At 35.5% G+C, this 21,116-nt stretch overlaps 1 long non-coding RNA gene across 4 annotated transcripts in view; it reads left to right on the forward strand.

Moving 5' to 3' along the window:
• LOC111560835 overlaps positions 1-21,116 on the forward strand; it is a 334,796-nt gene that overhangs the window by 63,543 nt on the left and 250,137 nt on the right. Inside the window, exon 1 of one of the 4 annotated variants that reach the window (XR_006599335.1) lies at positions 14,709-15,157. The exons of the other annotated variants lie outside the window; for them this stretch is intronic. This is a non-coding gene — a long non-coding RNA (uncharacterized LOC111560835). Of the gene's footprint in view, positions 1-14,708; positions 15,158-21,116 lie in introns of those variants that run through there. 4 annotated transcript variants of the gene reach the window in all.

A 21,116-nucleotide genomic window follows, 5' to 3' on the forward strand; every position in this document is an offset into this window, starting at 1 on the left:
ATATATATACATATCACATCTTCTTTATCCATTCATCCATTGATGGACATTTGGGCTCTTTCCATACTTGAGCTATTGTCGGTAGCACTGCTATAAACATTGGGGTTCATGTGCCCCTTCGAAACAGCACAACTTTATCCCTTGGATAAATACCTAGTAGTGCAATTGCTGGGTCATAGGATAGTTCTATTTTTAATTTTTTGAGGAACATCCATACTGTTTTCCAGAGGGGCTACACCAGTTTGCATATCCACCAGCTGTGTAAGAGATATCTTCTTTCTCCACATCCTTGCCAACATCTGTTGTTGCCTGAGTTGTTAATGCTAACCATTCTGACAGGTGCGAGGTGGTATCTCATTGTGGTTTCAATTTGTATTTCCCTGATAATGAATGATGTTGAGAATTTTTTTTTCATGTCTGTCTGTTTGTCATCTGGATGTCCTCTTTAGAGAAGTGTCTATTCATGTCTTTTGCCCATTTCTTCACTGGATTATTTGTTTTTTGGGTGTTGAGTTTGATAAGTTCTTTATAGATTTTGGATACTAACCCTTTTTCTGATAGGTCATTTGAAAAATGTCTTCTCCCATTCCGTTGGTTGACTTTTAGTTTTGCTGATTGTTTCCTTCACTGTGCAGAGACTTTTTATTTTGATGAGGTCCCAATAGTTCATTTTTGCTTTTGTTTCCCTTGTCTCCAGAGATGTGTTGAGTAGGTCTTTCATACATTTTGAGTTTATTTTTGTGCATGGTAAGAAAGTGGTCCAGGTTCTTTTTGTTTTTTTTCAAGTTGCTGCCCAGTTTTCCCAGCACCATTTGCTGAAGAATCTTTATTCCATTGGATAGTCTTTCCTGCTTTGTCAAAGATTAGTTGGCCAGACATTTGTGGGTCCATTTCTGGGTTCTGTATTCTGTCCCAATGAGCTGAGTGTCTGTTTTTGTGCCAGTACCATACTGTCGTGATGATTACAGCTTTGTAATACATCTTCACGTCTGGGACTGTGATGCTTCCAGCTTTGGTTTTCTTTTTCAAGATTGCTTTTGCTATTCAGGATCTTTCTGGTTTTATACAAATTTTGGGATTGTTTGTTCTAGCTCTGTGAAGAATGCTGGTGTTATTTTGATAGAGATTGCGTTGAATATGTACATTGCTTTGGGTAGACATTTTAGCAATATTTGTTCTTCCAATCCAGGAGCATGGAATATTTTTCTATTTTTTGTGTCTTCTTTAATTTCTTTCTTAAGCTTTCTGTAGTTTTCAGTGTATAGATTTTTTCACTTCTTTGGTTAGGTTTATTCCCAGGTATTTTATGATTTTGGTACCATTTTAAATGGGGTCAGTTCCTTGATTTTTTTTTTCTGTTGCTTCATTATTGATATATAGGAATTCAACCGATTTCTGTGCATTGATTTTATATCCTGCAACTTTGCTGAATTCATGGATCAGCTCTAGTTTTTTGGTGGAATCTTTTGGGTTTTCCATGTAGAGTATCATGTCATTTGTGAAGAGTGAAAGTTTGACATCCTCCTGGCCGATTTGGATGCCTTTTATTTCTTTGTGTTGTTTGATTGCAGAGGCTAACACTTCCAATCCTATGTTGAATAACAGTGGCATCTGTAATAACAGTAGACATCCCTGTCATGTTCTTGACCTTAGGGGGAAAGCTATCAGGTTTTCCCCATTGAGGATGATATTAGCAGGGGTTCTTTCTTTTATGGCTTTTATGATCTTAGGGTATGATCCTTCTATCCCAACTTTCTTGTGGGTTTATATCAGGAAAGGATGTTGTATTTTGTCAAATGCTTTCTCTAGGCTAGATGATTTTATAGATTACCTTCTATGGTCAAGTGATACTTATGGTGATATCTGAGCTGAACTGTTTCCCTCCCTGGATCATCTTGTTCCTATAAGGCCAAGTAGAACATGCTGTGCCAGTTTGTGAAATCTTTCAAATGTTTTTGATTTGGAATTTTGAACTAAAGTAAATCCTTTCATTTATTCTTGGAAAGATATAATTTCCTATTTAATCTTTTTAAAAGGAGTAATTTGAAAGCTTTGCAGAAGCAAATTTTACCAGACATTAGAAAAATAAGTCAAACACAATTCTGATGAACCAAGAATAAAAATCTTGAAATATATGAAATATAATTTCTTAAGAGATCAATTTAACATGCAGAGGTAAGGTATTTAGCAGAAATTACTTGAGATTTTTATTGAATTAGTGTTTAAAACTGAAACCTTTATCAGAGTCAGCACCAAGGATGGATATGTCTGTCCCTGGTTTTCCTTGTAGCCAATGAAAATAGAAATTGCTTCATATACTTACTGATTACTCCTTTAGAATATGAGAGGCTGCATTTACAGTAACTAGGGGAAGACACAGAGAAATGTTTGTTGGATTTACCAAAATTTGTGAAAGGCAAAGATGCTATTTATGGCTTCTACACTTACATTATACTGTCAGCAGAAATATGCAAACTTGCAAATCCCACATCTAAGCTTGATTCTTAGTAATTTATATCTTTATATGCTAATAGCATAGTAGTGCTCTGGATTTATTCCAACAAATCTAGTATTTCATTATGTTTCACTCTTGGTACTCTTGGACAGAGTTGGCTTACGTTAATGAGGTTTTGGGAACAAGATTATCACAGTGCCTTAGAAACTGTTCTGAAAGTACTGGCTGAACCACTGAGATTTTTGTCTTGAGAATGTGTCATAAAATTATGAAAGTGATTGCTGTAAATTACTGAAGACTGTCATAAAGAATGTGGCATATTGGGATGTTGGAACAAAACTGAAAGCAAAACAAATGTCAAGGTTTCTAAGGAAGCAATGAAGTTGATTTTGCTGGCTTGAAGTAAAAGGATAAGAGGATTGGGCAGAGGTCCTTGTAATAGACATGTGGTATGTTTGTGGAAACTTGTCCTAGGAAATATATCAAAAGTGAGAGAGAAAAAAACTATATTCATGTAAATGTTTCTTGTAACTTTATATTAACAAAAACATAATACTGTTTATTAAATCTTAACTTGATTCATAACTAACTGCCCACACTGTCTGACGTTTATCTGAATGCCCCCGTGGCACCTAATGTCCCATAACACTCCAGCCAATGATGTTCAAGAATGAATAGTTATTAATGAATATGCCCCTGCCCATTGCTCCCTAAACTATACTGTATGCATTTCCTATTCCAGGATAATGGGTTCATCGTTGATCCCACCAGTCACTTGCCAAATGGACTCAGATCTGCCTTTACAATACTTACACTTTTCCATTCCTCCCCTTAGTGTTCTGTTTTACTGTTTTCCTATATATTCTCTATATATTTCTCCAGCCTTTTACAATGACCTCCTAAACTGCCTCCCTGCCTTCAGGATTCCAGCCCTTTCCATGACCTCTTTTCCATCTCACTTTTAACTATCTACATGTTCTTAGGTCCAAGTCACTACATTGATACTAAATTCTATGTGCCTACAAAATAAACTTCAAACTCCTTAGGATTGGGATATTGGAATAAATATCCCAGTGAAATCTACTGTGCCTTGTTCCACAACCTAGCCTTCATTTACCTTTTTACCTCTATAGTTGAATGTATCCAGACTCTGAACCTATTGAATGTGCTTAACACTCCAGCCTCACCCCTATAACAATCCCTTAAAGGTTCATCTTTTCCTTTTTCTTATTTTCCATTTTTTATGTAATACTGTCAACTTGTTTTGATATATGTGCCCTTATTATGATTATTCATTTTGTCTCAAACTACAGCTGGTTAACTGTTCACACATCTCTATCCTCCTTAGTAGATTACGAACTTATTGAAGACAACAATCCTACATTTCTCATCTATGACCTTATGCCTACTTCTTGCTCATACAATCTCATCTTTTGCTTGTAATAAATCTTAAATTATGTTTATTGCATCATTAAACAAAATATTTTATTAACTAGTATGTAATTTGCTATAATTACAGCTTTATATAAGCAATGTAAACTAAGAGATCCAAATTGAATATTCACATTGTTACTTAAATCCATTCAAAGTGAAGGGAATGGCCAACATTTACTATGAAAAAAACTATGTGTTTAGCATTGATCTAGTGACAATCTATTGGATGGATTCAGTTGCTGATTCAAATGTATTTTGGGTCTAATATATCCCAAGCTCTGTATTGCGAGCTAGGAAGATAGATAAAAAAATATAGCTCTACCCTCATTGATCTTACGGTATAGTTCGAGATATGAGCATAAAAGTACCAATATTTAATATTACACAGTAGATAACATCATGAAGGAAGGTAGAGGGTACTTGGGACACACAGGATGGTGGCCTGTTCGGGGATGACTTGTTCAGAGAAGACTATGTTTTCCAGGTGGGGGAAACCACTGGAGAATCAAAAGAGGACAGGGCTCTGGGGTTTTATAAGAACTTAAATAAATATGGTTTAATGAAGGAGAGAGGGGGTACGTGTGTTGGTAGACATTGAGGAAGTTGGTGATGAAATGAAGAGGTTTGAAGGAAACCCTCTGGTCAGGAAATGGGGTATGGAACATCTTGTATTGATCCAAGATCTTGAATTTGTTCAGAAGAAAATGGGAAGGCACTGAAGGTTTTGATTAAATGGATAATTAGAATATGTAGAAAGTACATTCTAGACAGTTTACATATATCAACTCATTTAGTCTCCCCCATATGGGATAGCTGGCATTTATCCCTGGTTTACTGAGGAGGAGAGTGAGCCATCTCTTCTTTCCATTCCTCCCAAAGCTGACTACCTCTCATCATTTACTGTTCTTTAGATTCTCTCTTGAAATAGGATTTCTCTGACAGTGCTGGTTTCATTTTTTTTTCCCAAGGGAGAAAAATAGGACCAGGAGTGCTGGAGGGAAGGAGGGGATGAGATGTTAAGTATGTTCACCAGGGAAGGGCTCATTTTAAGTACATTGGCCAAAGGTATCAACATTTTGGATACTAATGATGGTAAAGGGAGTAGGTTAGGAAGATTTCTTGGGGAATTGCATCCCAGGCAGTGCTATCATCTGGTGCACAGGCTCAAGACAGGGTCATGCTCTGCTTGTTTGGGAACAGCAAAGAAAATGGATCTTTTTATATCCCATCTTCTCTTAACTGAATACCTGTAGAGAACAGGTATGTAATAAATGTGTGAATAAATAGACAAAAGAAATAAATAGAATGAATAATTCGATGAACAAATGAAGAAAGGTCATGTATCAGTTGCTCAAGTGGTTTGTTCTATCCCAAGCCCATAGGTAGCCTTTCCATTATATTATCCTGCCTCTCGATTCTTAATTCCTAATTGGTTGAGATCATTTAAACAGTTCTCCATTAAGGATTCTGTACCAACCCATCTATAGTGTACATGTAGATGTGTGTGCCATCTCTGAGGACAAATACTCTTTTATGTGTCTTTACGAGTAGCAACAGTGACACACAGTGGTTGGTTGAGTAAATCAGACATGTACTCCCTCCAGATATCCCAGAAGGTACAGCCGATATTTCTCAGACTTTCTTTCTTTGGAAAGTTGGTTGTCTTGTTAATTCAGGCAGGTATTAACTACCCAATATATTCAGCACATCCCTCGTTGTAAGCTGTCAGACTGTGACACAACATCACATAATGTGACGTTACATGATACATAATGCCTGAATTAAATAAAAAAAAAATTCCAGACACTTCTTTCAGTGAAATAGTAGGTAGGTAATCTGAATATTTGGGGTAATTGGCTCTAGGAAGAGAGAGGCATCATTATTTCAGGCTCCCTAGTGAGCGTTAATTAGCCATATTGCTTCATTGTGTGACAAAGAGAACACTGCTAGTAGTGCTAAATCTGTAATGACATCCTGGCTTTAGGAGCACAGGTATTTTAAACTACCTTGACTGACTGACATGCAGGTAATTCTATTCAGAGCCCAGCAGTGAACTCAGGCAGTTGGAACAGTCTCTCCTCCAAGGGGCACAAATTTGTTGTTGTGACTTAGAGGTTTCCTTTCCTTTGTCTCACCACCTCCCTGGATCCCCATAGCCCTCTAACTGGGGAAAAGCAGCAAGTATTTGCAACAGCAGGCATGTGTTCTCCCTGGGCTTTGAGAACGATATGTCTATGTTGTTGAAGCATCAAGTTTTTCAGAAAGATTCAGCTACTCTTAACATTTAAAGATGGTCCATGACAGCCAGGAAGGATTTTCTGGGGCTCTGTGATCCACTTTAATCCATTGTTTGCAGATATGGCAGGAAGGCTGGTAGCAGAGCAGGAGCATTCTTTTAAGGCCTTCCTGGGACCAACATTCAACATTTTTATTTTTTATAGTAATAATGATACCAGAAATTGTATAAATGGGTAAAGCACTAATATCAAGATTCTGCTGTCTTACCTTGAGCAATGGATGAATCATCCTGCATATAGGGAGGTGATGCTGCTCGACCTCTATCACTAGGAAATGCTTTTTGAATTTCTGTGTCTAATCCAGTTTGGATGGTGGATCTTCCCTACCATCCTCTTAGCCTTGGTCTTGGAAACCAAGTATACATACGCACAGGAGACATCAACACTGCTGTGGAAGAATCTGAGGCCAAGGGTCAGAGAGAAACTGATGGGCTAACATTTGTCATCTTAGCCTCTGAGAACAGTCAGAACTGGAACTTGAGAGTCTAAAGTCTGTGCTTTCTGACAGACCTCCTGAGATGCTGTGCTGAAAACACCATGTACTAACAGTCACTGAAAGAAGGTACCTTTAGATGACTTCTTGTTTCTTATTAAATGTGAACTTCTTTCAGTGAATGTATAAGGCTCTGTCTGTGGACTGTGGATCCAAAAATTGAACTGTGTAGCTGAGACTGGTATTATCTAGGCATGAATCCAATGTAGGTGAAGGAAGGGAAGATGAAGAGACTCAAAAGGAAGCAAGAGTTATAACATCATGAGGAGACAGGAAACTCAAGAGGACTGACTTCTAGCTCTGAATGCGTATTCGCGGGGAAGGGGGCAGCACCAGCAATTAACAAGAATTTCTTTAGTAATCTTTCAGTCTCCTTTCCATTTTTTTCTATGCTTAAAATAATGATAGCAAAATGGTATTTATGTAGTATTTTCGTGGCTTAATAAGTGTATTCTTAAAGGTATTAGCTCACTTGCTCCTAATTTTATCAACATGAAGTATTTATGAACGCCTCCTCTGCATGACAAATCATTTGCTTAACATCACCCCACTCTTCATTATCCTCATTTTACTAACTCAACTCCCTGTTTTTCTGGATTGAAACATCAACATTGAAATAAAGCAAAAGCACTCTTATCTGCCATTATCTCTGCAATAGTTTATAAATATGAAAACTGTGACAGAGATTTTTTTGTGGGTACAAGAAACAGGAAGAAAGGTGCAAAGAGATGCTATGGGAAAGAGGTGCAGATGAGAAGGCGTCAGGCCAAGTCTGGAGTTTGTGCAAAGTGAAGGACACTTGTGTAGTAGTCTGGTGCCTTCATCTTCTTTGGCCAATGTGGCGAAACCAGCAAGTACTGTGGAATGCGGTACAGTAGGAGTTTCTAGTTACAATTTTTCAGATTCCAAGGATTATAATTTTTTTTTAGACGTGAAAGTTTAGAGTTCCATATGCCAAAGATTTGTTGATAATGAGACTACATGGAAATGTTCCATTGATAATACATTTGATTGGTTGCTACAGACAGAAGTTGCCATTGTTTGTTAGGATTCCTGTTAAGGCATCATCTTGAGGTAGGTAAAAAATAATATTAATTTGACTCTTACTGAACCTTTTCATGTAGAGGCCTTGGATTTTCCCCCAAATGAATGGGAAGACTTCAAAACTATGTCAACCACAAATTTTGGTGATTGTAGCTTTTTAAAAAAATTAATTAAATTAATTTATTTCTGGTGAGTGGACCTTGTTTTGCGTAGTGAGAATAGAAATAAATTACTTATAACTACTGTTGTATTTTAGAGCTTGCTGAGAATGTAGAAATAATCTAGAGTTTTTACAGTTGAAGAATCTGAAGTCCAGACAGGTCAAATGACTTGCTCAAACCAGAACTGATTTGGGACAAAACAAAGTGGAACCTACTTCTTAGTCTTGGTCAAGTGCTTTTCCTGATAAAGCATTTAGCCTAACTCAGTTCTTTAACACTCCCCCTGGCCAGAGACATCACTAGTGAACCAAAACATTCTAGGGGCACCTAGGTGGCTTAGTTGGTTAAGTGTCCAACTTTGGCTCCAGTCATGAACTCACGTTTCATGGTTTCAAGCCCTGCGTTGGGCTCTGTGCTGACAGCTCAGAGCCTGGAGCCTTCTTTGGATTCTGTGTCTCCCTCTCTTTCTGCCCCTCCCCTGCTCATCCCGTCTCTGTCTCTTAAAAATGAATAAAAACATGAAAAAAAATTCTAAAATGACTTTGCTTTCTTCTTTTTGGCATATCTTTTCATAAAATGTTGGAGTCTCAGCCCCCAACTCTATTGGCTCACATCTTTGAGACACTCTCTATATGCATGGGCTATTCTGGGCTGGCTTTTACTTCATCTGCCTCTTTGAGTCCCCAGTACGGAGGATGTCTGTTAGTTTGGCTTTATATTTGTGCTCTCTCTGGCTTCAGTCTTTAATGCTGCGCTAGACATAGATTGACCCTTAAGGGTAATGAAAGAGAGTAAACTTTGCAAAAATATTTCTCCATAGTACTTTGGTTTGAGATTTTTATTGAGAATTACTATTTTAAATCAAGAAGAAGAATGGAAAGACTAGAAAGGGAAGGTAAGTGGAAGGACAGAAAGGAATGAAAATAGAACTAGGACTAAAAATCTGATATTGGCAAATCTTAATGTTGATAGATCAGATAAAACTATTAAATCAGAGGGCAACGAACCACATTATATGGTACTCAGCACATTATAGAGTTCTTTTGCACGCATTATGTTATTTGATTCTCACAACAGCTCTGTAGGGCAGAAAGAAGTATAAATAGTTTAAAAATAAGAAAACTAAGCTTCACCTATGTGTAGTGCCCTGTCCACATTCACACAGCCTATTAGTGGCAGAAAGAACCCAAACCACAAGTTTCTGGCTGCAGATTGTGTGCTGTAGTAATTATACCACCCTACTTAACAGTCATTTCTATTGACTCAGGTGCAATATGGAACTCGGTTGGAGCTTTGTAGCCTCTAGGCAGAAGTCATAGATTTGATTTTTGTGTATCTCAGTAGCTATTTAGAGTGAAAGCCATAGACAATTAAAATACACTTGAATGCTGTTCAGTTTCAAGAAGAACAAGGTATCTGTGTGTATGATATGAATCCATATCACCTCTACTAGAACAAGAAAGTCTGATCTCCATCTTACTGGTAGAGGGTTAAACCATCTTTTGCATATAAAGGATGGTATATTTTTATTATTTTATTATGGTATTTAGTGTTTCTCCCCAATACATGGATTTGCAAAGGTAGTACTATAGCCTAAATACCCACAATTTAAGTCCCTACCACAGGGTAAGCAGAGGCATTTTGAGATATGGCTGTAAATATCATCCAAAGCATAGAGTTTTGTATTTTCCAGAATAGGGTAAGTTACCATAGATGTTAGTAGATATTAACAGGTAAAAGTCCCATGAGAATCTGAGATAAGAAAAAACATCCCTTCTGAGATAAATGTTTTTAGGACTCGTGTATTTAATAAGGCCATTAGCTTGAATTGATGGGGTAGAAGCAACATTGTGATGTTCAGAAAGAACATTTTCCTACAGAATTGTGTCCTGATAGCCTCAAGCTTGATTAGTTTTTTTTTTTTCAAGGGAGGACTAAGGGGGGAAGATCGCATTTGCCTGGCAGCGTATCATTTCTGGGGAACACATGTTTACATTTTGCTGAATTACACAACTCTGCAGCAGTTATTGGAGAGCTAAAGACATATTCATATTGAACTGTAGGCAACCACATGTTGATAATGAGCCCATTTTGTGCCTTGACTTATGAAAAGAATGTGAAAATGCCTTATTCTGTGTTATTTTTTTCCTTCTGACAGTACTGATACACTGCCGCAGGCAGTCTAAATATAATAGCATGAGGTTAACTGACAATTGCAGGTGTATTTACACTGATATTCTGATATTAGCATGCTGCTTAAAAATACACTGGAGGTAATACAGTGTGCATCCAAATTGTCTTTACTAGAGAGCAAACACTGGCAGAAAAGACAAAGAATGTTTCTTTATAATGATGGAAGAGATATTTGTGGCTATTTTAATAATCTGCCACATTGCTCTGAATTTTTTCTAAATCTGCTCTGTGGACTGAGAGGAAGAGAATCTGTCTAAGAAAGGTATCATCAAATGCCCCTCCTCCCTCCCTCTCTCCCTCCCTCCCTCTCTCTCTCTCTGTCACACACACACACACACACACACACACACACACACACACACACACGCATATACATGTACATGTGCACACACTTACCAAACAGTTTGAAAATCATGATTTGGAATCCTAAATCTGTAAGGATGATCAGAAGCCTCTTGCCTCTGTGACATTGTATCTCACCTTCCAGAGCCACTTGCCACCCTTTTCTCTACTCACTGCATTAACAGGCTCTCTTGCTTTGGATTCAGCCAGTGGAAGGTACCACAGTGGAGTGACTTTGAGGTATATCTTTCCCCAGCAACCTCCCTGGAGGGCTCTATGTTTGTTCCTGTAACAAAGGCTGGGGCTTCTTTCAGAAGCCCTTCCCTAAAGCTACAGTTATCACTAGGTTGCAGGTAGATCTTCCTTCCCCTTGTACACTGGGAGAGAAGCGGTAATGGCATCCTGCTGTTGCCTGACCCAAGTGTCCAGACCATCCCTTATTGTTTCTCTCTTTTTAGAAATTTTTAAGTTTATTTATTTTGAGAGAGAGCAAACGAGCAAGCACAAGTGGGGGAGGGGCAGAGAGAAGGAGAGACAGATTCCAAAGCAAGCACTGCACCATCAGCGCAGAGACTGATGTGGTGCTTGAACTCACAAACTGTCAGATCATGATCTGAGCCAAAATCAAGAGTTGGATGCTTACCCACTGTGCCACCCAGTCACCCTGCGTATTATTATTTCTCTTAACCCTAATTACATCCTTGTAAATAATTCTTTTGTTAAAATTCTTTACAATTACCCTGTTTGAGTGTGCCTTCTGGTTCCTGTGAGGACCTCAAACTGAAAAATATGCTGTGTTCAGGCACTGTGATAGCCGCTGGGGTTGTAAGGCAAACAAAACCCAGACTACCCCTCGAGGAACTGCTCATAGCTAAGACAGAGTTACACATAGAATGATGCAAAGCATAGGAAAAGGTTCTCTAAATCAAGCTGAGAGTGGTCCTAAAGAAAGAAATTTTTAGAAGAGACGATGCTTGATGTGAAACTTGTTATTAAAAAATTCAAACATATATATAAAAATAGAATATTGTATGAAATGTTTAAATAACGTCCCTCAGGTTCAACCATCAGCAATTCTATCACCCAATGGCCAACTTAATTTACTTCATCCACTTCCCCACTCCGTCCCCAGAATTATTTTGAAGTAATTTCTGAACAATATGTAATTTCATCTCTGAATATTTTGGTTCTTATCTCCCAAACATAAGCACAGTATCACCATCCTCCAAAAAATCAACTATTAACACCTCGATATGATCAATTAGTGTTCAAATTTATGTATACTGTAAATTTTCTTTTTTATCTAGTTTATTTGAATTGGGATCAAATAAAGTTCATAATATTGGTCCCTTCCTTTTTATAGATTCTCTCCCTTTTATATTTTTATAAATATATTTTTAATATTTTAAATATATATATATATGATATATATGCTGCACTTATATAATATATACATATATTCTCCCTCCCAACCCTATCATTTCTTTGTTGCAAAAACCAAGTTATTTGACCTAGAGAATTTCCCTCAATCTTAATTTGGTTGATTGCATTTTATATTATATTATAATTTAACACGTTCCTCTCTATTTCCTATAACTTGATAGTTACAACTAGAGCTTAATCTGACTCAGGTTCAATTTTTATTTTTTTTATTTTTTGGTGGAGAGGAAATATTACTTCATAGGTGGCAATGTGTACTTCTATCAGAAGGATTTCTATGTCTGGCTGCTTCTCATTTTTGATGTTAAGAGCCATGATAATCATGGCCCTAGGCCAGTGGTTCTCAAACTTCAGTGTTGATCAACATCACTCGGAGGCTTGTTAAAATCCAGACTGCTGAGCCCAATCCCCAGAGTTTTTGATTTAGTAGGTTTGAGGTGAGGCATAGAATTTGCATTCTAAACAAGTTCCCAGGTGCTGCTGGTCAGTAACCAGTCTTTAAGAACTGCTCCAGTTAGCTTATTAACTCATTAGGAGTTCAGGCTCATCTTGTACATTTCCCATCCCAGACCTAGAATCAGCAATTTTTCCAAGGATCCCTGATTCTTTTTGTGAGGTATCCTATTTACAGCCTGCATTCTGATGGCTACAGGCACTCATTTCAGCTATGCTGTCTTTCTAGACAACCTGGAGGATAGAATTAGGAAACATATATATTTAAAACGAAATCAGAAGTTCATATTGACACTTCTAATTCAAATTCAATACTACAGAGTTTTCCTTAACCTTGTCCATATTACAGTAATGTCTCCTTTTTTTTTTTTGCTATGAAAAGTCCCTGCTTTTAACAATACCAATATAATAATTTTCATTTGTTTATCCAGTACTTATAACACAGAAATCTTAGAATAACAATACCAACATGTCTACTAACTGTGATTTCCAAGGTGTTTGATTTTTTGTTTTTATGTTTTTTTCTTTGTATTTTGCTGTAGTTTTTTTAATCCTTGGGGGCATATCCCACCAGGAATGTACAGTCAAATTTCTGTTTAAATATCACTTGAAGGCATTTCTGTCTGTGTAGTTATGCCTCCTACTGGTCAAACAGATCATTTTCATACTTGTATTATTACTTATAAAGTTTATATTTTGGTAAATTAAATTTGTTTTATAATTATGGAAAATGCCTGCATATGTCTTTGAAGAAAGGCATAACTTTGATCTCTGATTATATCGTTCCAGTCCTTCCCTTCCTTCATAACTAAATTCAAAATCTTAAAAAAATATATTCTGCATTTAGGAAAGTTTGTATTTTTGTTTTAATGATTATCTGTGTACTTGGGATGCCTGGATGGCTCTGTTGGTTAAGCAGTCATCTCTTCGTTTCAGCTCAGGTCATGATCTCACGGTTTGTGTGTTTGAGCCCCATGTTGGGCTCCGTGCTGATGGTGCAGAGCCAGCTTGGGTTCTCTTTCTCTCCTTCCCTCTCTGCCCTCCCTTGCTCTCTCTATTTCTCTTAAAATAAATAAACTTAAAAAAATGATTATCTGTGTACTAATACCCTTATTTAGCTTTCCCACTTATTGGCTATTGACTATTGTTTCCTACTATGAGCGTTAATGAAACCAGCTCGTGACCTCTTTATTCCTCTTTTTTTTTTTTTTTTTTTTTTACCACTCATCCAGCAATTGTTGATATTTCACTGTAGACCCAATGAATACCTATTTAACGATCAGTGAGTTTATTAAACTTCTGAGTTTTTGATACCTGTACCATGTCTGCATTTTGAGGGACATGGACACTGTTTTCCTACAGCCATTAGCCTTAGTTCTGTAGAAAAATATACACTCACCTCTAGTCCTTATGCCAGAACCTTTCAAATTAATTTTGATATATGAAACTCACTCTTTAATAGATTCTCAAGAAAGGTTCAAGGAAATGATGCTTCCTTAGCACCTGCATGTTTATAATAGTTTGTAGTTCTTCTACATGAAGTTCAGTTTGTATCCTTACTCATACTTTCTTTTATTGAGTAGCTTAAAGATATTATATTGGTATGTTCTATTATATAGATTTATTGCTGAAAAGTCTGATAACAATCTGATTTTATTTCCCTTGTAAGTGACTTGGTCTTTTTATCTGGATGTCATTTTATATGTGTATATATATCTGTATGTGTGTTTATATATATATATGTGTGTGTGTGTGTGTGTGTGTGTGTGTGTGTGTGTATCCTCCTCCTTTTTATTCTTTTAATAATAATAATAATAATAATTTAGTAGAATGTGTCAGTATTGGCCATTATAGACTGATTTCCAGTTATGTGATATGTCTTTTCAATGTTTATTTTCAAATCTTTTTATTATCTTAGAAAATTTCCCTCAATTATAATTTTAGTATTTATTCCATTCATTGTTTTGCTTTTCTTCATCAAAGGCTACTTTTATATTTATATTGGATCTTTTATGTCTGTCTTCCATATCCATCACTTACTCTCAAATATTTCTTTTAAAATCTTTTAAATTTCTTTTATCTATAAAAATTTCTCTATTCTGAATTATTTTCTTGATGATATTCTGTTGTGTTTGTTTTTGTGTTCCTTAACATTGGTGATAGTTACTTTTTCTTTCATTTTTAATTCTTTCTGAATTCTCTTACCCCTCTTTCAGATTTTCTTTTTTACTAATCTCTCTTCTGAGCTTTCAAATTCCAATTTATTTTGTTCTTTATAGGTTCTGTCATTTCTGAATTTATTTAAGCTCATTTTGAAACATTAGGACATTAGGTTCTTTATATGTTTTGTGGGCCTTTTTTTTTTGGTATGTTTCCATTATCTGAGGGATTTATTTTACTCTTTATTTCTCTCTCCTTTTTATACTTATTTTGTGTGGCATTATGTAGTAATCTTTGGTTTCTGTCCATTCTAAAACAAAATGGCTTTTCCTATACTTTTAGAAGAGAGGGATAGACTAGAATAGCTACCTATCTTGCTCTTTGATGAAGAAAATAAATCGCATTAATGTTTCTTAGGTCTTCTTTCTATGGTACTCTTCCAAATTTTCTCTTCTCTTTTCTGTGTCCACAAAGTCTATCATGCTCACTTTGGTTTATAATCTCCCTAACATTAAGCTTTGTGATGTAAGGGCTGTTTTGTTTGTCAGTTTTTACAGTTTATAAGTCCCAGACTCCCAAACTGTCTAGGACCATCAGATGATACTTTGGACCTCTTAATTTGGAACTTTCAAAATCCTATCCTGTTTTCTCCTGCTGTTCTCAGAAAGGCACACTGTGCTTTCTAGTGAGTACCTGATGGTCCCTTTTCCTTTCCTGTAATTTCTCCTACATAGTTGTTGATACGAAATGGGTCTTATAGATTTTGCTGATTTAGCTTCTCCCAATTGTACTTTGGATTTATGTGTCTATCTTATAACCTAGTGTTATTGTAGGTGTAGTCCATGGGGTCTTGTTTTTTGTACTCATTGCTATGACTGCTTTAATGGGATGATTCAGGGAGTCACAGATCTTCTGGAATACTCCTTGAACTAAATATTGGCAAGTTGACTAGGTGTGTAGGAGAAAGGGCTGCAAGGGAGAGAGTAAGAGAAAAAAGAAGGACTTCCAAATAAAAATAGTGTGTGGGAAGGCATGAAGGTATAAAACACCATGATGCAATAGCAAAGCTGTATTCTGTGTTCAGTATGCTTCTAGTAAGGGGTTTGTGTGAGGTAATGGAAGGTATGAACCCTCCAAGACAGATGGAGCTTGATCACAAGGAGCTATGTGTGCTAACCTGGGAAGTCAGAACTTTAATATTATAGAGAGTTCATATTGAAGGATGAAAAGCGAGGAAGTGGAATTAGATCAATAATTCAGAAAAGTTTCTCTGGAAACACTGTAGAGAATAGTCTTGTTGTCCAGAAGGTAGACAGGAAACTTCCTCCCTCACCATTTTAGGTAACTATGTATGGTAAAGTGAGAAGTGATGATGAATTAACCCAAGGCAATGGCAGAGCAACAGAGATGCTGTTTGTGAGGTTAAATCTGTAGGGTATGGTTAATAATTGAATATGGAGGAATGGGGTACAATGAGAGACTAGCCTGAGATAAGTCAGGTTTCTGGACAACATCTTGGCTCCTAAGATAATACTCATTCCACTTCTCGTGGCTCTTATTCTTGCTGAGTTGTTCTGATACTTTTCAATAATCTACCAATTAATACAAAGAAGACATAGAATTATTTCTTCTTAATACACATCTGAACTATTTGTCAGAATTTGACTACAGCATTTATGTTTATATTAGTATACTAGTTTTCTTCTTTGAGAAGAGAGAAGAAAGTATAAAAAGGCAAGAGGTTTAGATGGGTATTCTAGACTACATTGTGACTTCACAGAAATTAAGGAATGAGAAGAAGGGCACAGAAAAACAAAAGGAGCTTTACTTCTATCGTTTCTACCCATTTGAAATAAAATACTCTATACTGGCTTCTCAAAGAATGATCTGCAGAAGCAGTCGGGACATCACGTAGAAACTTATTAGAAATGCAGACTTTGAGGTTCCATCTGAAGCAATGTATGCATTTTAACAAGATCCTGAGGTGATTTTTCTGAACATTAAAGTTTGAGAATCACTGCTTTAGACCATGTTAGGAAGTGAACTTTTTGTGATTCTATCTTAGCTCTCTCAGAAGAGGAAGATTCTCTATTATATTTATTACTGAATATTCCATGGGAACTTGAAAAAAATATAAAGAGAGAGTATAGTAATAGTAATTTAGGATCTGTGCTTTGTGTGGAATTAGCTTATTTGCATTCAAATATGGCTTCACAACTAATTAGTGATGTGACTACAGTGAAGATATTTCATGTTTCTATAGATTGGTATCGTCATTTGTAAACATGAATTAAAAGTTCTCACCTCTTAAGATTTTGTAAGGGTCAAATGAGACAATATTTGTGAAACAACACAGTTCCTAATACACAGGAAATATATCATAAATATTAGCTATCATTATTAAAAATAACTTACAATAGCTTTAAAAACATTTTGGATGTGTTTAATACCTTGTTAGAGGTAACAATACAGTGTGCAGAGACCTCATTCTTTTCAAATTGGCAACATTCTTGGAGATTATGCTAGTGTACAAGCATCCAAAGATACTTCTCAGAGAGAGGTAAATCTTCAGTATGGTGCTTGTGTGCATTTATTTTATGGTGATTCCTTGGAAAAAGTGAAATACCAGCATTAGAACTTAAAACCTATTTTACTCAGGAATTTACTTGTATATTCTCATATGAACTGTCTAGGTGAACTATACAGCAAAATCCCCTTTCTTAAAAAAAAAATTCTTGAACTTTAGAAATCTTGAGCCATTCTTCATGTTTTATATTTTTTTGGTGTCTATATCCTAATGCAATCCTCATGAAATTTCACCTTAGATACCGAATGACCCAGCCACTGTATATGTCTTGAGATAGTATGAAGCAGTAATGCCAGGAAGCCGCAGTAACAACCATACTAAACATCACATCTAACTAAATAACCACAAACAAAACAAATTCCTGGGTTTTTATAACCTTCAGGACTATCTGGCTTATTCTGTAATCACCCACACATTTTAAAAGCCATATTATTATTCCATGGCAATCATTTTAAACTAGAGAGGCCCATACTATGGAGGATGGAATGAAGTCAGAGAAATAAACCCCAGATTGTCTTGATTTCTTATTACAGAGCTCAGCATTTTTATGTTCCTCATCAACAAAAAGACTCCCCCCTACACACCCTTGGTGCTTTCTATTTATGTTCACCTGCTACTCAATTAACACCCCATCAAACCACACACTTGCAGGGGGTTCATTGTCAGACCACTGCACTGCAGTCTTTAACCCTCTATCTAACCTATATTACACATGGAGTTAAAAACAGTCCCCTGACTGTGCTTAGAAAACATGTCTTTTTATTTGGTGTTCATATAAGGTTTTCCTTGTGTGCATTACCCTGGGTGTTCATAAAGTTATAACTGTATCTACATGTGTCTGACATTTATTACCTTCCATAGGACCATAAAACACACTTTTCTCTTTTAACTGCATCTGCTGACATGTTACATAAAATAAACTTTAAATATTACCTATAAATTAATTAGCATTTTCCCTCTATTAGGAAAGGCAGATGTAGTCTTACCAACACTGCCTTAGTATAGTTAGAAGTTTTAATTGGATTCTATGTGAAAAACAATGGTTATTACTCTAACCCAATTTTATTTTTCATTTAGTTGTATCTATGTGTTTTTATTAGCCAAATAATACATATTCATTTTTAGAAAATTAAGGAAGTATAGAAAAATTTCAAGATCAAAATTAATACCTCTCTCCCCAAATTATTTCACTGATTTCATAATCCCTATTATTTTGGAATTTAAAAAATAGATAAATAACTATTAATTCTTTTGTATACATCCCTGATTATAAATATAATATTTATATATAATTATTTTGTATATATACTGAGCTTTATATAAATGTATTTTTCATGCAAAATTTGGCAGTGAGCTTATATTTTATACGTCATTTTGTATCCAGTTCTCATTACTTAATATTGTATAATTACCACATCCCATGTGGTTCAACATTCTTTTTAAACTTGTTTTTTAATACTGCCATTCATCTTATGAAGATGCTGTAATGTTTTTCACTATTAATGAGTATTCACTATTTAATGAGTTTAAAATTTTTGCTGATTGCTTCACCTAGAGAAATTCCTAGGGGTGAAAACACTGTATCAAAGACTCTTAAAACCTTTTGTCAGAATCTTTCCTGAAAGGCTTAAAATTAACATGTCCACATTGTATCCTTTTAATTGTAATCAACTTGGTTGTTGGTCACTGCCATTTGAGTAGTCATTTCTTTAATTAGTAGTTAGGGCTGAACATTTAAAAACATTGCTGTATTATGTTATCATTATGGGTTTTGGAGAACATACTGATAAAATTCTTAAGCTCTAAAAATAGTTGAATTTCATTTCAAATCCAGACTTCATCACTTACTTGGGCAGAGCTTAAGTTCTTGCCTAAAACTCAGTTTACTCAAATGTAAATGGTGATAGTATCAGCCTCTATTTTATAGAGTTGACGTGAGGATTAAGAGAAAAGCATTAATATTCAGAGCTTGGTGCCTGAGAAGGTAAGTGTTCAATATGTATTAAGTATTATTAGAGTTTTAGGTGAATTGGCTTTTCATTACCTGCATCCACTTTTTTGTTCCTGCTATTTAATATAAATTAGTACTTCAAAATCAATAGAAAAAATAGTAAGTATATTCAGCCTTTTCTCCTCTTTCTTAACTGCTATGTAACTGATTTTGCCATGTTTTGACATAAAATGGATTATAATTTTTATTTACAAGTGTATCTGTAGTACCCAGAACAATGTCTGGAAAATAGAGAAAACTTAATAAATATTTTCAAATGAATGTATTATTCTTTTTCAAAGTCTTCTTGGCAAATTTTGAATATTTCTAGACATGTAAATCCTAGAATAAATTTAATAAGTCCTCTAAAACGTGCTGTCAGGATTTTAACTTCAAAAGCATTCAATTAATTTGGGGGAGGAGTTGACATATTTATAAAATTACATCTTGTCATCTAGAAACATGGTGCATCTTTCCATCTGTTTGCACCTTCTTTTAGGTTATTGCATCACGTTGTGTAGTTTTCTTTATGCAGGTCTTGATTATTTCAGTTATGTGTCTGACACTTAATTGTGGCTCAGGTCATGATCTGACACTTTGTGGGATTGAGCCCTGGGTTGGGCTCAGTACTGACCGCATAGAGCCTGCTTTAATTTACAGTTAACATATCATTAGTGTTTCCTACATGTCCAGATTGGCCCATTTTTACCCATCCTTTATGACTGTGAGAATTTGTGTGACTGGGCAACTAGGAGCTCATTTCTTTGGGATCCCACTTTCTCTTTCCTTCTTCATAATTTCCTCGCTATTTGTCTAAAATTCTCCAAAATTTAAGCATCATTTGGGGAATATAGAGGAGTTGTCATACCTTCAACTCCCATTCAGCATAGGCTTTAGAAGGAAATAGCTACAATGGAAAGAAATATTTTTCTTAATAGAACTGACTAGTTCTCACATTGTAATTCCATTGCATCATTGTAATAATATGATCTTTTTCTGTATGTACTGTCTCGTTCTGTAAGTCTCTTTCTATAGCCGTGTCTTTATAGCTAATCTTGGACTTCATCCAAGAATTTGGATGGAGAGGAGAAGAGAAGCAAAAAGAATTAGGGGCAAGGAAGACTTCATTTGATGCTTGACAACTTTTAGTCTTGATTACTGATAAGGCATACTTCTCACAATGTTGTGTGTTTGCGATATATTTTCTTAAATCTCAATCTCTTTTCCTTTTTATACACTTCAGCACTCTGTTGTTTGAGTGTTCTTAGTAAAGTGTACATTTTATTAATGTAAAATTAACTCTGGTATATTTCTAAGTTTTCACCTTATATCTATTTTTTTGATGCTGTCTGTTTTAATATGGGGATTTAATAATCCTATTTATCTTGGATAATTATGTTTGTACTTATCTTTGACAATTTATATTGCATTTTCTATTTGTTCTGCTCTTTTATTCCTTGTTTTGCTTTCCTGTCTTCTTTTGGGTTGATTGAACTTGTTATTTTCTTTCTTTCTTCCTATTGATTGACAGTCATACATTTTTCTACTCTTACAATGGTTATTCTTACATCTTAAAACATACATTAAAATTTATGTTTTTTTTTATTAAAGTCAAAATTGAACTAGTATATACAGCTTTCCACAAACCAAGAGAGAAACCTCATATACTTTTGTGTCTCTCCTTTTCTCTTCCCTATCTCCTCTATAACTTCTCTTATTAAGATCACCTGGGATTAGACTGTTATTACATTTTGACTTTATGAATGAACATTTATTGAGTCTTAACTATGATATTCCCCACTGTTCCCTGTATCTCACATCTTCCCTTTTTGATTTTTTGCATGCTGTAAAATTACTTTTACTTAGACTTCATTTTTGAATGATGGTTTGTCACATATAAATTAGAGGTTAAATCATTTCCCTTTATGATTTTGAAGTCATCGCTCCATTGTATTTAATATCCAATATTATAAATAAGTTGTCTGACTGATAGGATTTTTTTTCTTTGTAGATGTAAGAGATCAGTACTACTGTGGTTAGTGGACTGCATGCTCTTAATAAGAATTC

This window comes from Felis catus, chromosome B3, assembly GCF_018350175.1.
Source record: "Felis catus isolate Fca126 chromosome B3, F.catus_Fca126_mat1.0, whole genome shotgun sequence".
Classification (NCBI taxonomy): Eukaryota; Metazoa; Chordata; class Mammalia; order Carnivora; family Felidae; genus Felis; species Felis catus.